We start from the raw sequence: 17,072 nt of genomic DNA, 5'->3' as shown, positions 1-17,072 counted from the left end.
GCATTTCTCCTGCGTTGGAGCGAGATCGTCGCGGTGACGAGTTCACGCCGAGAGACGAGGGCTGAGCACGGCTATCGCCCGTAGAGCCGCGTTTTGTATCTGCCTGCTGGGGAGCAGCTGCAGGCAGATGAAACCAATAGGGATAATGGTGATGCTGAATGGGAAAAGAGGATTTTTGAACCTGAAAAGGGCTGTTTATGTATCGTAAACCCCTTTTCAACGTTTTAAACCCTTTGAAAGCAGCCCGTCTGCCTCCTCTTTGCTCTGTGCAGCACCAAGCATCCAAGTTGGCTCTCTGGTAACAGCAGCAGCTCAATACGGTTTTTATAGCACTCGGGAGGAATGGGGAAAATTTTGAAAAAGTCTCAATTGGCTAACAAATTTCAGCATTTTTCAATTGTATGCTAACTCCTAAGCAGCAGGCTGGCATCTACTGAGTGTTGAAAAATGCTGTGAATTGGTAATTATGAATTACAGCAGGAGATCAGTTCAGCTTAGTGTTTCCAAAGCCTCAGAGATCAAAAGGTGCCAGTGAGAAAGATAAAGTATCGAGTGGCAGTGAATATGCCAGGCTGCCTGAAACTTAGTTTCACTGTCGAGTTTGAGGAAAAAAATGTTGTTGCTGCATTTTGTAGGGGGGGGGGGGAAGAAAGAATGTGGATAATATTTCTGTTGAGGCATGGACTATTTCCAGGAAGACTAATGAGGATGTAAAACGATTGCCGAGGTGCTTTTAGGTTTTTATATTTTTGTCTGTTTTATCTACTAGTTTACCTGATAGAGCAGTAATTAAATGAAGAAAAGCAGTAAGAAGAAGCAAGAGAGCAGGATAAACAATGGCTTGTTCTTTCTTAATTTTCCACCAAATGCAGAGCGTATACGACCATATTTTTTTTTAAGCTGGCAAAGTATGTATTTCCCTTTTTCGTACTCTTTCCTTTTCAGCTGTCATTTCCAGGAAACGACACTGTCAAATGAGATATATATATATATATATATATATATATGTGTCACGTTTCAGCCCGGTCCGGGAAGGTGGTGTGCAGGGGCGGGGGGTCAGCTTCCCACCAGTTCACCGCTGCCATGCCCCGAGCGAGACGGAGCCTGGGTCCCCCAGGCACCCGGGACCCCCGTGCATTGGTGCTTGGACTGATGGGTGCTGTGCAACGGTGAGGACCTGGAGTTGTCTCCCAGGTGGGAAGCTCCCAGGCTTTTAAGAACATCAGCAGATGAGGATCGAGATTTCGAAGCAGTGGGTAGCAAGGGGAGCAAAGGATTGGTGAGCACACACCTCTAGCTGCTCAGAGGGTCCCAAGAAGAGTGAAGTTAATCACTGGTAGAAATGGTCCGATTTTAAGATGGCCAAAGCCTCCTTTGCTTTTGCCAAGCTGTTATCCAAGGAGGAGGGCAGTCTTTGCTGGTGGGCAGCCCGCCTGTCTAGGGTGTATCTAGTAAAACTTGAGGATGTTTTTCACCACTTTGAAAATCCTTTCACCGATTCCCCAGATTATTGGCAAAAGAAGGGCAGTGGCAGATTCCTTATAACTCTTCCCTTTCTGCATCAATTATGTGTCTTTGTGAGGCAGAGCTTTGAGTCAGCTCTCCTTCATTTCTCTCTTCTGGTTGCTCCCAAGGGAGAGAGTCTCTTGGTAATAGGAGCTACATCAGTTCAGAGAAGACTACGGTTTTGTTCCCTTCTCAAATGACATATGACTATCAGGCATCTCATGAGTTCTCTGAGTGGGCACATGAATTGAACCTTTTAGGAGTCTCGGTGATTAATGGCCTGATGGGTAGGAAGCAGACACTCGTTACAGGTCTCGGGGATCTGCCTGGTGGAATTAAATAGCTGCCATGTTAGCGATGGCCTTTTACCCTTCTGAGCTCTCCTGTGAACGTCACCAGCGCCGCACGAAAAAGGAAACAAAGTTCACCACAGGGTGGGTTAGGGGATTTTTTTACTTTTGTTTTTGTTGCCTGTGTGGGTTTTTTTACAGTGCAAGCACAAGAGATGTTTTAATTAGCCCTGGTAGGATTGGTTTTTGCCTTATATGAAATTAATTATGAAGGATCATGGGCCCATTGGCATGGCTGCGGTCCTTATGTCTCAACCTGGCTTCCGAGGAAACATCTGTAATGCTGCTGGTGTCTGCGGGTAGGGCTGGATCCCAGTGCCAATGTCAAGTGGGGATTTTTTCCTAATATGGACAGTAGTCCACAAGGAACTGGATGAAGTCCATCAAACTAACGTCGCCAACAGCTAGTAGAGAGTTTGGCTATACTCTGCTTGGACCAGCCCTGAGTTAGAGACCAGAAGGTAAAGGGCTTTTTTGCTCCGTTACTCAACGTCGTGTTGCAGAGTGTAATGTACTAAAACCACAAACCCAGGGATGCTGACAGGAGGTGGTGCCTGTTCACCAGTTCCCTGTGCAAATAGCTGTACAGCAGTGGCTTTTGCAAGATGAAGCTTTTTTGTTTTGCTTTGCTTTGCTTTGCTTTGTTTTTTTTCCCCCAAAGAAAGCTCAGAGCGTGATGGGAGCAGGCGCTGACATGCTCCTCCAAACCCATCCCCTTCCTAATTTTTTGGGACATATGCCCCCCCTTTACCTTCTGGCCTAATACTGATGAAGTGCAAGTGTTTCCACTCACAAAAGTTCCACTTGTCCTAATTTTCACAATGTGAAACTTGTGTATGTAAGTTTTTATCTGAGTACTCACTAGGGGATTATACAACCAGTGCTTTAAACTGGCAGTGACAGCTAATTCCTGGTCAGCAGTAAGTGCTAGGTTTGTTTCTAAGGAAAATACTGTGAAGCAAGGGCAGGGGGGTTGTTGGTTTGTGTTCTTTTTAAAAGTCTTGATGTTCTGTATTAGACATAGACTGCTTTTAAACATCAGCATGTGTTCTTTTTCTTTGATGTTTTTCACGAAGAGGATTCTGCCTTCCACTTTTAACAAAAGTCCCATGTTCCCCTTATGTTGTTTTATGCTGCTAATGATGTTGCTTACTCAAGTAAATACGTATGTGCGTGTAGAGTTAAAATGCAACATTCCCCTCCAACACACCACTGAAAGATAACAGAACTGATCTTCTTTAGTGATCTCCTGTGCTGGAATTTCCATGTTTTGAAATTAAAATGGATTCTCCTTATCTTCTCATAGCCCCTTTGATCCACGGATCCTTTGCCTGTGGGTGTACGGGGAAGCTTTAGCTTTGCGTGGCATCGTTGGCTCCAGAGCATTAGCAGCATCCCCGTGAGGAGCGGCCGGGCTCCCCGCGCACCAGGAGAGCAACCTGCTTCCCCACGCGTCCCGCCGAGCTCGGTGCCAGGCGGGATGCGCCCCCGGAGAGTGCCCTGCGTGCACGCCGGGCGTTTCTGCACTGCTCTTCCTTTTTCCCAGGGACCCCTTCCGCGCCTTGGCAGTGGAAACGTGGTGCGAGTTTCCTGCAGCGATACCTGCTTTCCAGACATCCCCGATCTTTTCCTTCCTCCAGGTAGCACATAGCTCCAAGGACTAAACTTGCAGATTAGACCTGGGTTCATCTGTGCCACCAGCCTGTACCCGTGCCGAGAGTTTGCGTGTTTTTGTTTTTCCCGACTATTCATTCAGTCCAAGGTGTGTCGTTTGTAGCTGGTTGCAAGTGGTGAACCGAATAGCTTGAACCTTTCTGCCAGGGCTCTGCATGCAAGTACTGTCAAAACTGTTCACAGTGATGAGTCAGTTCCTTTTTTTTTCCTCTCTTTTTTTTTTTTTAATGACGAGTATGCAGCTAGTGTACCCATTAGAGTGTGCAGAGGGATGGCATAGAAATGAGGATACACATGTGTATGTATCAGACGCTGAAGAGCAGTGTTCTTGTTATAAATATAGCTCGGCTGTGTTCCTTCTTACATTTCAATTTTATAATCCGTTCCAGAAGATTTGGACAAAAATACTGTAGCGTAAGAGAGCATTAGTTTCTGGGTTCTTCAAATAATAATTCTTAGTGAGGAAACTAGTAAATAAACCTTTAAAGATGGGCAAGATGACATCTTCCCTCGTTCTAGGAATTGAACTTGGGGTATAGATTTATGAAAGGTAAAATAAAGGACAAGTAGAAGCAGGAGCAGAACTGTATGTTTTATTTTTTTAGTTTATTGCTAAAATGTATGAATTGTCCTTTTTTGTTTGTTTTATTGGTGTGATTATATATGATATATCTTTACATGTATACTTTTTAGACCTGGTGGGCCCACTGTGATTAAATGTTTGCTTTGAATACGTGTCCAGCGTGTTAACTTTTCACAGCGGAAAGTTGTTAAATTCATTTTTATACAAGGGAGGCAAAAAAAAAAGGGGGGGGGGGGAAGGAAAAAAAAAAAAAAAGGAGATTGTTAAATGTATGGAAACCCTTATTGGCTGAATTATATAACTGAATTCATTCAACATGCTCAGTGTATCTTGTTCTCCTTTCAGTATTGCCACTCTGTTCATCACCCCTTTTAGTGCTTTAGGCATATGGCATGCAGTACATCCAGGGAAGTGTCAACAATATGGCATATGTTATACATACTGATCTTGATACACCGTAGAAAATAATGGGCCTAACTTTAAAAGGCACGGTGCTAAGAATAGAGCGTGCTGCAACATGCAGACAGTGAATCCGCCATGAATGTCATGTTTGAAGACAAAAAGAGCTGTATTTTTCATTACTTTTGTGGCTTGGTTTGTATTTTGGCGTTACCGCAAATGAAAAATACCGCGGTCGGACGAGCACGGGCTGGGTCTTGGCCCGCCGGACGCTGCGGAGGCGCGGGGGTCAGCGACGGCGGCAGGGTCGGCACGCGTGCGGGCGCGCAGGGAGCTGCGGGTCCTGACCGCCCGCTTCTCCTGCGCCCGGGTGCGCCGGCGGGCAGGGACGTCCGCGGGCGAGACCCGTCCGCGGGCGAGACCCGTCCGCGGGCGTCCGGGTGCGTTTCCAGGAGTCCTTACAGGGTCACGTTAGCTCACCGCTGAGCCCCGTCTCCGCGCCGTGGGCGAGCCTGCGCGAGCAGATTGCTACGCTCGCGTTAAAACCACGGCGGTGGAAGCGAGTCTTTCCAAAGGCTCTTCCAAAGGTCTTCCCGTTAGGATCTGACTGTGAGATCGGGGCTCTCATCTGGACTCGCAGCGGTAAAACGAAGATGAAACGCTCTGTTTCTCATTTCTGGATCCTGGACTTACTCAGCTCCCCGTTTCGCAGTGAATCTTCCGTCCCACAACGCTCGTTTTTAAATGAGAAAAAATTTAAACAGAGGGTCCTTTGAAACACTCGGCCTGAAAACTGTTCCAGGGAGTTTCACCTTTAAAATAAATGATTCATACCGTCATAGAGGTGTACGTATATGTGTATGTCTGCGTTGGTGTTTATTGTGCTGCACCGGCCTAGCTTGGAAGCTATAACATCTGAAGTGTGGAGAAGCAGTGACTGGAGAAAGAAATATCTTCTTTCCAACAAAGACCAAATATTTGTCTGTTATCTCTATGGACGTTGTAGTGATTCTTGATATTCGTGGAACCGTGCAGATCGCCACGCGGATAAAATAGAACAACAAAATATTTATTTTTAATCTTTGTTGAATGCTGAACGTTTTGTGCATGTTTATGAGGGTTAAACATTAATAGCAGATGTTGTTAATGAATAGAAGGCTTGAGCCAGCTTCTGAGACCTTTTAGTTAGTACATGAATTTTCTGGTTGATGACAATACTTGTAACATGCCTAATTATGAAGTAGTGTTCTAATCAAGCCTTGAATAACTGAAGAATTTCCCCTCCTCTTTTGCGGTTATTTCAGTGGCACACACACAGATCGCTTCAGTGCCTGTGCTTATTCTTAGTGATTTTTCTTTTCTTAGAACATTCATTGAGGTTTTTCCCCCAAGAAGAACATTTATTTACGCTGAATGTCAGCGCAGGAACGTGCACACACATGCAGAGACGGCTACGCGTGCGCGGCGCGCGCGTCCCCTCCATCCCGTCCCCACCAGCAGCTGAACTGGTGCCAGCCTCTGAAGTTGTTGTCCCAGTTTGTCACGCTTCCAGGTGAAGTACGTGAAAGTGATTATAGGTAATAAATATCTTTTTTTTTTTAACTTATTGCAGAGGCAGTTTTTCCCCTGTTAATGAGGGTAATTTGACTTGGTTGAAGGATTGCAGTTCTTAAGAATTAATGCAGCAATCCAATTCAAAGATTTAAAGAGATCTAAGATTTTTCACAGGTCGTGTGCTAGTGAATGTGCTCCTATCACATAGCAGCTAATGGACTTGAACAACAGTCTGTCATTTACTGTTACCTCAGTGTATAGCAGCTTTGCCCTTGATAGCAAGTATACTTTCCCAGCAGTGCAGGTTATTTAGTAGTGCGGTATATTTGTAACACTTTTAAGAGACAGTATCCTATTTCTAACAGCCCTAATTACTGGATAAAGCGAGGTTACCTTTCTGACTTTCTTAATTACGTGTTTGGATCCTAATCTGCACGAGCCTAAAGTGTTTTATGCTCTATTAGCCGACTTCTCATTTTTTTCAGATTTGTCTCTACATATACACATATACAAAATAATTTCTGTATTGCATTTTCTCTGTATTGACGCTCAGAGGTTAATTACATAAATATGGAAGTGTTAGGCGCTAGTCTCCATAAGGTCCCGTTATTTTTAGGGATGCATTATTACCTTTTAGCAGTGTTTTGTAATGACTTATTTGTAAATGCTGTTGGAAATGCTCTAATTTCTTGATACTGTTGTGTTCCTGGATATTAAAAAATCCTATTTTAAGGTAATTAGAAGGATTCTCTTGTATTTAAACGTGTGTTCTCTAGACAGTGTCACTCTACACTCCACACACAAGAACCTTTGTTCCTTAATTAGAAAAAGGACTAGAGCTCATTAATTGTGGGTACAAAGTGATGTCTGCTCAAATGGAGAAGCAATAATACAGTTTAAATAATGATTGATCCTACATTTTAAGTCTTATACTATTTCATACTGATAGCGATAAATAAGCAACATGTAATGCAGGTTCCAAAGCACTGTGTTCAGATTTTTATTGAAAGATCTCTTTTTGCAAGGATAAACCTCTGTTGGGCACAATAAATAAAGGGTGGATGGTACATACGCAGCATCTGCCATTTAGAAAAGTCAGCATTTGTCAACAGTTGCACCATAGTGATAGCTGAGATACTGGAGTTAACTCCACCCCATACTTCCGAAAATAATTGTGGTAGCTGTGCAGTCAAAAGCAGTTTGGATCTTGGCCTTACAGAGCTATTATTGTGATGAAAAGAGTATTTTAATTACTGCTCACAAACAGGATGAGTTATAAAAGTTAGAGTATTTTTCAGGGTGTTATTTTGGAGGATGGAGACGAGTGTACTTTGTTCTCTGAATTTTGCCATCCCCTTGGGAGGAGGACAGACTTGGGAAGTTAAACCCAACACCCTTTACCAAAAGGCTTGGATTTATATGACAGCCGCAGAGCGGGGGTGGTCCGAGATGTTCACCGTGCGTCACCTGAAGGCAGGGCGAGCTCCCAGCGAAGGCCATCCCCAAAAATCAGGAGCGTGTTGGCGCTGAGCTCGGTGGTCCCGCTGCCAGGTTGGGATGCAGGGACGGTGCCTCTGGGTTTGGAGTTCGGGTCTTTTGTCACCAGAAGCTTTCCAAAAGTCAGGGCCGGGGAGGGCAGGTTGTTGGTACGTGCATCGTTCGAGGGCGATGCCCCTCGGGCTCCCCAGCCCGCGTCTCCATCTCCTCCGCAAACCCAGCGGTGCCTGCTCCTCTCCTTGCCCCACCTTCCCTCAAAGGCTGGAGAAAGAGAAAATCAGACTGATTTTTCCAACCCTAGTGAAGACCCACATTAACAAGGCAAAGCATTCCCTACGTGCAGAATGGGAAAGTTGGAAGATGGAGTCATTAGGCTTGTTTTTCCTGCTAATAGTTTCACGAATCAAAATGGTGCACACTGGAACAGGGTATGTGTTTCACTCAAAGGGTATTGGCACTGAAAGAACCCCAGAAAACAGGGGTTTTCTCGATACCCGTCTCTGCCGTATTCCTCTTGGTGGGAAAGAAAAATAGTTTTTAAAAGATAAAAAACCTGTTCTTCAATTGACTATGCAAAAATCTTATTGCAGTATTTATTCCAAACCTGCACACATAATGTTCAGTCAAGGAGAAAACAGCAAAAAACAGTTGTTGATGGACTTAGCAGAGAACTGGATTAAATAAGCATTAGTCTACTGAAGCTGATTACAGGAATATGAAAATGCAGTATCTTAATGGTACATATTTTCATGTGGCAGCTCAGTTGCCTTTCATTTTGCAGCTAATATGTCTATTCTTATGAGTCATTTACTTCTTTAATTACCTTTTGCAGGCAAGGCACCATGGTATATTAATGTGAATGATTTTTACTGCCAGTTTATCATACAATGCCCCAGAAGTTGAAAGGCGTAATTGACTTGGAAGAGCAGCTCATGAAGGAAACAATATTTAGTTGACAGTTTTCCTTGTACTCTCTGTTGACGTTTATGAGTTTACACTATGCTAAAGGAGTAATAAACACAATTTTCTTTCAATAACAGGAAAGAGTCGCTTTTAAAATACATTTGTGGAAAACAGATTTGTTCATTTCTTGAATAATATAAAATAATGCTTTTCCAGTGATGAGATGTATATAAGATTGTCAATTGAATTAAACCTTGGAAGGTGCATTTACAACCTGCCTTAGAGCGTTAAAAGATATTAGGGTGCATATGAATCGAATCAATTTAATGAATATTTAAATTATACACAGATTTGGATAAATCATATTCAGATCTATGTGTTGGATTATTTGGCGGCCTTCTCTCGCCGTCAAGTGCGAAAGTTTGAAGTGGGAATTCGAGGGACGGAGGCTCTGCTTCTGGAGATGGCAGAACACTCGTCAGAAAGCTCCCGATAAACCCCGACTGGGGGATTACTGTTGAAACTTTCTATAACTTTCCTGAAGCCACAGGCTCGAGGAAGGTTTAAAATCAGCTTCGCAATCCGTCAAAGTCCATTTTCTTCTGGAATGCTACTTTTATTGAAATGACCTTGTCAAATCGCAGATTCTTTTTTTCAAGCGTCCCCAGGACCATGCGCAGGTATGATTAATCATCCCATCCCGCTTTAATTAATTTAAAGGCGCACATGCCCGGGGCGGGAGCGGGAAGCCGGCTGGCGAGGCGAACGCTTCCTCGCTCGGCTTGCAGAGAGTTAAACTTTTCACAGTTTTCCCCGATTGTTTGCAGTTCAGCTCTCTGCAACATAATGAAAGTTTTCTAGCCATCTGTTGTTAAGCTGGCGGTGAGCAAGGCCAGTATATCCAAACAAAGTGCTGGCCTGCTGTAAACTGAACCTGTCAGTTTAGCATAGCTGGGCTGACCTCCCCGAGGCGCGGGGCAGCCGGCGGTACCAGGCACTGCCTGCGTGCTCGGCTTCCAGGGGAACTACTTGGGGGGACCGTGTTTACTTTTTCCACTTAGTGTTCCTCCCACAGGCTTGAACTAGTTTATACTAAATCTTTAAATTGACACTGGGGGTGGGTTTTTTCTTATTCTGAACTTCTTTTTTTTATTTCTCTTTTCGGGGGGGGGGGGGGGTGTAGTACCAAAAAACATCTATTAAAATCCCACGGTCGCTGGAATTTGAGCTTTTTGGAGGTGACGTGGGGGGACACGGGACACCGACTCAGTGCGTGCATGTGTGCTGGCGAGATTGCCTGTCAACAGAAGAGAGGCATGTTCCCAAGTATCCCGGCTTGCTTTCTAGCTTCTATTGTTCCCTTTGTTCTGTATTATTTAAGATCAGTTACTCATTTGCTTCTGAGGATTGGGAATAACAGGCAAGGTAGAGCACAGCAGCCAGCGTCTATTGTCTTCCTGCGAACCACGGTTGCATCTAGAAGTGGCTGGAGCAGCCTTCTGCCTGCTTCTGTTTGCTTCTGCCCAGGGGGGTGGTAGTTTCAGCCTAAAGTACTAGAGAATTTGAAACTTTCTGAGCAGAACTGCAAAGATCAGACTGGAAATGCCCTTTACTTGCAGGGCTCTGGGGTTAGGGGTTGTTTTTCCGTTCTCGTTGGTACTAAATACACGCTGGTTTGGCCTCCCTTCCTCTGACTCCGTGCATTTCTGCTTTTCCCAGTCTTGTTCCTCAGATTGCCTTCCCTTTTTCCTTCCTACATAAATGCTAGTTTAGTTATTCCTAGTTGTCTGGGAGGCAATGCATGTCATTTCCCTGCTAATATTCACCCAGTACAAGCAGTTTTAACCATTTTTAAGATTGGCAACAAAACTCGAAGCATCTGTGCCAGGAAAGCGAGTACTGGCTATTGCCTGTTTCCAGTGTTTGTTTTTTGGACTAGACTTAGAGCAGATACCTTTATGCTGCCGCTACTGCCAAAATCACTCTTTCTGCTTTGTTTGCTACACTTGTGTTATACCAGCTTGCCGGTCTTTGGCTGGTTTCAAGTGTGTTTTACCTACCTCATGATTCTTAGAAAGCAAGCCTGATTCTCAGTGACCCCAAATGCTGCAATTATCGGTCAGGAGGAGTTTTGCCTGAGGAAGAGCTGCTGAATTTGTGCCGTGCGCGAAACCAAGCCGTGCCTTTGAAAAAGCGCATCGCAGCCAGTCTGTATCTTCACAGTGTGTAGCAAATGTACTGGAAGCTCTGGAAAAGCAGTAGAAGTCGTTAAAAGTCATACTTTGCCTTTCCAGAAGACCCCACCAAGGGCTTGTGCTGGTCCCCTCCAGGAGGGTGGGAGTGCCCGGGTGCAGAGACGAGGGATGCAGTGCTTCAGGTTACATCCCCTGCCATGTGTTTTTGGGGCAAAAGGAGTATGACAGTGGTGAAAACCACTCAATTTTAAATTAAAATGACTGCACTTTACTAGGAAACCCCATCCAGCTCTAATCTGTTTGTAAGGTGACTGACACATAAAGTGGTTTTTGTTTTAAGGTAGAGGGAAATGCATTCAGGATAGAGTTTCTGGTATAAATGTCAGGTGCAACGCAGTGCATGCTCACTCAAAAAGTCAAGCAGATAACCTTGGCATTTAGGGACATTGCCTTGTATAAAATGAAATTGTATTTTGTTTTTAAAAAGGAGGACTACATTAAGAGGTCACCTATTAGCTGTGTTTTTGCTAGCTGTCTGAAACTCAGCTCTACTGTCTATTAAACTCAAACCACTATGTAAACATTCCTGTGTTGTTCCTGGTCTCTACAATGGCCAAGGGGATCGGGTTTCACCTGCCTGCACATCTTCAAGCAATTAAAGCAATTAGCTTGAAGCCATTTCACATTCAAGGTCTACTGTGACATTCAAGTCCAGAAGAAGTCTAGGGGAAAAGAAAAAAGATGAGTACAGAAGGGCCACTGTGCAGCACACGCACACAAATAACCTGCGACGGGGTTTTTGGACTTACAGCGACTTCCGAATGCGGTCGTGAGGCTTTGCATCAGGCATGCAAAGTTGCTGCTGCGAAAGGGAAGAGAGAAAGAAAAAGCACCTAATGATCCTTTAAATTACACCCAAGTTTTGCCTGTTTTGCACTGGGAAGGGAGGTGGGGGGAAGAGAGAAAGAGCAACGTGATTTGGAATGATATTTGTGTGAAATAATACGGTGTTGGTCTTATTTACTGACATTTCTCCTGGCACAGAGATCGTATTTTTCTTCTCATTTAGGTGGGGATTTATATTTGGTGTTTACATTGTAAAACTGCACTCATTCTGGCTAATGTATCCGTTACAATGACATTCAGCGTTGAGTTTAGTGATTCCAGCAGTAAGTCTTGAAAGCTGCTATTTTTTAAAAGGTTGGAGCAGATTAGTGGTGACCTTAAAAGATTAAACTAGTACAGTTTAAAGATAAATAATCAGCCTTTAGCACATTAGATAGCTACATAAGCATGACAGAAGGTGACTTTCTTACAACAGTTTCAGAATCCAGGAAGCATTTTTACATTTGTAACTTGACTAAGGCAGGGAACGGTGTTTTGCAGAAAGGGAGACATAAACTGATTGCACCACTTCAAATTGGTTAATACAGTTTTAAATCCACAGTTTTTCTGTTGGTTTTATTATGCAGAAGAGGCTAATTTTAAAAGCTATGCCTGCTGCAAAAGAAGATCTTGCTTTGCTGTCCCGGAGGGTGTTCTTAATCAGAAATAACCGCAGGCTAAATTATAATGTGGAATCCTGCTGCCCTTTAACCTAACACTGCTGCTCGTTCAGTGTTTGTTAACAAACAGCTCTAAGTACAAAATTGTTTGAGAATTACTTTTTCATTATATTTGCTGACTTCAATTAGAATAAGAAGCTTATTTGGGGAAGAAAAATTAAAAATGTATGGGTTTCTAGAGAAAGTTTCAGCAATTGTTTCCCAGCAAGTGCCGTCTTTGGTACGTATCTGCCGACTCCGCAGCACACGTAATTCAATTTAAATAAAATTATATTCTGAACTAATATTTCTGCACCGGTGGGAGAGGCAGAGCTCAAGAGCATCCCAAGACTCAGCCCTTTGAAAGACGCGCAAGCTAAACTGGTGGCAGGGGCTGAGGCCAGGGCCCCTCTTGCGCCTTGGCTGGGGGGGGATGCCATTCCGCTGTTCCCTAAGGAAGAGGCACAGATTCCCCATCCCTCTGGGGTTTTGGAGGGCTGGGCTAGACGCAAGTGGCAGGGCGTCCTATTCTTATTTCGCTTTGAGTAACACGTAATTGAAACGTACACTTGGCAAATTAATTGGTGAGTTGAAGGTAAGAACTGCTGAGTTAGTAGAAGACGGCACAAGCCCTCCTCTTTTTTTTCCCCTTAAGTTTACATGCTGGAGCGGAAACGCTGTGGTACTCAGAAAGGAGGTGATGCCTCTGTAAAGCAGATCTTTCCAATTTATTTTTTTTTTCTAGCTTAGTCTTCTGTTTCTATGATCTGCCTTTTGAACTGTTTTTGTGGCTGATCAGTTCCACCTAATATGTCTCTTGATTTCTGCTATTGTAATACTCAGACGACATGCTGTTCTCTTCATTTTTATAAGCTTTAGATGCTCCTGCCTGTCATACTCTGGCGGTTTATCTTCAGCGTCTGGATTTGCTTTCAGACTTGCATGTCTATCAAGCTGCTGTTGCTTTGAATGTGAGATCAAAAGAAGATGAATTCCAGTAAAAAATTTCCTTGTATGAAGAAAAGATTGGGGGCCTATGTAAACATCCCACTGACAGCTCCCAATGAGTTATTTTAGCAGAGCATTAGCACCCAGAATGACAGACAGTCCAAGACTACATGCTAAATAACAAATCAGTCCCTTCAGCAGCAGCAGCACGTTGCCACAACAGCAATACATTTTCTAAAGGAATCCTGTTCCTCTTTTTTTATTGAATATGGCTGTTCGACTGCTCATCTCTTCACGAGCTGCCTTCAAGTGCCAGCCCCAGTTTACTTTTTCTTGACAATATCTGTGTCATGTCACCAATATGACAGAAGACAGGGCTTTGATAATTGGGTGGGGAGACGGTTAGTTAGTCATCTCGAGTTAAATAGGTAGTTTGTTTTAGGGAGGGGAAGGAGATGACGAAGAAGGGAAAGCATCTGCCTGAATGCTAAATGCACGCTTGCGGAGATGCTGGATGCAAGTCCTGCGCCCGAGACAAGTTGCATTTTTGGGGCGGTTGTTTATATTTCAGTTCACGCAGTTAGCGAGAATAGCTCGGCAGCCCGGCCAGCCTCACGAGCCGGTTTTAAGAGCGAGTTGCAGCACTGTAGAGGGGAGGAAAGTCCGCTTGGCTGAACTTAGGCGCGAGTAGGAGTTTGTCTAGATGCAGAAGTGAGGTGTGCTTTTTGCCGCTGTTTGGTCTAGTTGGGGACATAATTAGTTCTGCATGTTTCTGCTTACAGACGGGGAATTTAATAACGCTGAATGGCTAGATGTTTGCGCCCGGTGTAGTGCTAAACCCAACTTTGAGATTACCTGCGAGCTCCAGCCGATCTTGCCGCTTGGCGAGGGAAGAATTAGGGAAGGAACGCTTTGCGGTTTCTTTGTCGTTTAGTAAAAGCAGAGGTTGCTACTGTGGAGGCAGAGACCCGGTGGCTGCCGGCGAAGGGCAGTGCTCCAGCGCCGTCTCCCTCCAGCCTGCGCTCCGGCTGCACAGCACTTCCTGTTTATTCAAACATCTTTTTACCATTCTTCAGCCCCCGCTTCACAGAAACAGCCAGAAACACATCTCCAGCGCGAAGACGGAAATCTAAAGGCAGACAGTAAGAGCTTACTCTGTTAAACTCTTCATTTTCTCTGCGAGCGCTCAGAGGACAGGAGCGTGCAGGCAGGGCTGAACTTTTAACTTGCTGCCTCGCGCGGGCAGCTTGGCAGCGCAGGAGAGGGGAATTGCTTGGGTTTAAAGCAAAAGAAGCTGGTTCAGGTTGTTTCCTGCGGTGTTGACAATGAGGGTGGGTTTTCTGGCATGGCTTCGGAGAACAGCGGCGAGGACCAAGTCCTCTTTCGGGGCGCCCGTCCCCTTGCGACGTCCCCCCGGAGCGGGAGCAGCTGCGCGTCACCGTCCCCGCTGCTCGCCGGGTGCTGTGGCTTCTCCTCGCGCTTGCACAAGTGGCAAAAAAAAAAAAGAAAAAAAAAACAACCCCAGAACAAACCAACAAACCTTCCAAAAAAAGGAAACGTGGCTGCTGTTCTGGGCAGCAACAGAGAGAGGTGCGAGCCCGCCGAGTCGCTTTTTGTTTTCTGCAAATTGTTTGCATCGTGGCTCTGGCACCGCTTGCGAACCAGCTTTGCTAATATTTGTACCAATTTCATGCTAATAAAAATCAGGCTGCTGAGACAAGCATGGCTATTATCTCATTCATATTACTATTGTTTAGACCTGTGGTACTACAAAAGGAAAGGGAAAGCGTGCTCACGCCGGGTAATGGTTGTTAACTTCTCACGTGAGGGATTTTCTCTGCAGTTTTTCAGTATTAATGATTGTTGTATGAATGGTCTTCAGGGGTTGTTGGAAGATAGCGTAGATCCTCTGGGTAATCCGTGTTGCAACACGTATGCTGGGTTTTTCCCTCTCTGTTCAAGTGACTTGAAAAACTACTTGATATTTCTCGGTTGCTTCTCCCCCCTCAAAAGTCCACTGAAATAGTAGGTAACTTTTTTTTGGTGAGCATTCGTGGTGCTCATATGGTGTGAAACATAAGAGAAAATGGAAAATATGCTGCCTGCCCTATGGAGAAAACCCATCCTCCTCGAGGCTTTTCCTGCCTCTCCGAGATCCAAATACACTTTAAAATTTTAAACCGTAAACCCCCATCTTCCTAGAAAAGAGAGCGAGAGAGAGAGAGAAATCAAGCTGTGTGTTCAGCCAAACCGCAAGTACAACAAACATATTTTTAAAATATATTGCTAGTCTGGCTTTTTAATGTTCAGAAGTTGTTCTACTTTGCAGGAAAAAAAAAAAAATGGTGTTTGCAACTGCCTTAAGGACAATTTGTTTAACAGTAGGAGTAATTGCATGGGGAAAATGGAAAGAGTGACTGAAGTTATTTACTCAGATGTTAGTGTAGGTGTGGGGCAGAAAACTCACTGTGGGAACAGTGGGCTGCTTTTCTTGGTATCTTAGTCTATTTGATGACCATCAAATTTCCCAGCTCACTGGTTTTGTTTTTTCTGGATGGCATGTTTGATTATTTATCAGAAGGGAAAGGGAGTAGCTGAAGCAAATAAACATGTGACCGAACTGTGTTTTGTTTTCCACTCAGAAGGCCGTGCCCTTTAACAGATACACAGAAAATAATAAACGTATTGTTTTATGATAAAAGGAAATTATGTGTATCATTTTCTTTAGCAAGGCCATTAACCCCTTGTGTTCAGTGGTCTCCGCCTTCTGGCAGCGTATTGGGTTTGCAGCTGGGAATTAAAGGCACTTAAAACCCCCTCTTGTGTGGAACGTTTCCATGGATTACTGCTTCACCCCTTTGGATTTGCTGGATTTATTACGTAGTCGTTTCTGCCTCAGCACATCCCTGGTCCTCTCCCCAGTCCTACTTGGGGTACGACTGGCTAAACGAGAGGCACTTGGAATTTGTAGAGGAGTGCTGACTTCTGGAGAAAACCTTGGAGAGTGCTGCTGGGATCTTTTTGCCGCCGATATTGGTATCTGTGCAGCACGAGGGGTTGCAGCTGTATTTGGTCCGTTACAGACAGCGTCAATTTATGTGATTCTTTTTTAAATGCCAGGTGTCTAGCATGTAGCGTGTAGTATTTCCTTTGTAATACCAGCTTAGGACAATGCTCATTATCTTCCCTGGAAAAAAACCCAACCCTATAAACTAAATCACTGTCAGGAAGTAAAATACAGGTTTGCCTCATCTCTGGGAAGCATGTTGCATGCTTTAGCTGCTTTTATGGGATTAAAAGAAACAAGTTAAGACTGTCATGCACATGAAAGGAAACCGAGATGTGGTTTGTTTCACATTGTGCAGGTAGGTATAAATTTAATAGACTGACTTGCTTTCAAAATCTCTCTTTGTCTCCCCGAATCGCATGTCAGTTCCAGCGCGTTGATGAGCTCTGCGGTCCGTAATAGTGCCTGACTGCCGCTGCCCCGCAGGTGCCGTATCGGCAGGAGGGTCGTCCTCCTCCTCGGGGACGTAGGTTCCCTCTACGGAACGGCTTCAGATCAAAAAAGGAAAAAAATTGCCTGACATCTTGAAGTTGCATTCAAGTATGCGCATCGCTGATGGGTCCGGGGAGGAGGAGGTGGATGCTTCGCCTGCCGGCTCCGGGGGGTCAGTGCTCGGTGGGGAACCCAAACGGGCGGCAGGGACTGAAGCTGCGGGTTTAATTCTGAGGGAGGAAAAAAAGGCAGTCGAAATACCAGGGAGAGGAAGGGCTGGCAAAATAAGGACCTGAAACTTCAACGTGATGCAAAGAAGAAAGAGGAATCGAGCGGCTTGGGGCCGGGTGACGTGGGCAGGGGCTGGGCTGGGGGACGTGGCCAGCCCCCCTGTGCCCGGCGGCTCCCCGAGGGTCGAGG

At 44.8% G+C, this 17,072-nt stretch overlaps 1 protein-coding gene and 1 long non-coding RNA gene across 13 annotated transcripts in view; one reads left to right on the top strand and one right to left on the bottom strand.

Moving 5' to 3' along the window:
• FOXP1 (forkhead box P1) overlaps positions 1-17,072 on the top strand; it is a 392,273-nt gene that overhangs the window by 250,716 nt on the left and 124,485 nt on the right. Inside the window, exon 1 of one of the 12 annotated variants that reach the window (XM_030043709.1) lies at positions 14,235-14,295. The exons of the other annotated variants lie outside the window; for them this stretch is intronic. The gene's annotated coding sequence lies outside the window, so the exon portion shown is untranslated. Of the gene's footprint in view, positions 1-14,234; positions 14,296-17,072 lie in introns of those variants that run through there. 12 annotated transcript variants of the gene reach the window in all.
• Positions 6,967-15,109, bottom strand: LOC121232468. Its single transcript, XR_005930934.1, has 3 exons — positions 14,009-15,109; positions 10,527-10,713; positions 6,967-7,824 (listed from the first exon to the last, which is right to left on the bottom strand). It is a non-coding gene; the product is annotated as an uncharacterized LOC121232468 (long non-coding RNA).

Source organism: Aquila chrysaetos, chromosome 20 (genome assembly GCF_900496995.4).
Source record: "Aquila chrysaetos chrysaetos chromosome 20, bAquChr1.4, whole genome shotgun sequence".
Classification (NCBI taxonomy): domain Eukaryota; kingdom Metazoa; phylum Chordata; class Aves; order Accipitriformes; family Accipitridae; genus Aquila; species Aquila chrysaetos.
This window is presented reverse-complemented; position numbering and strand designations above follow the sequence as displayed.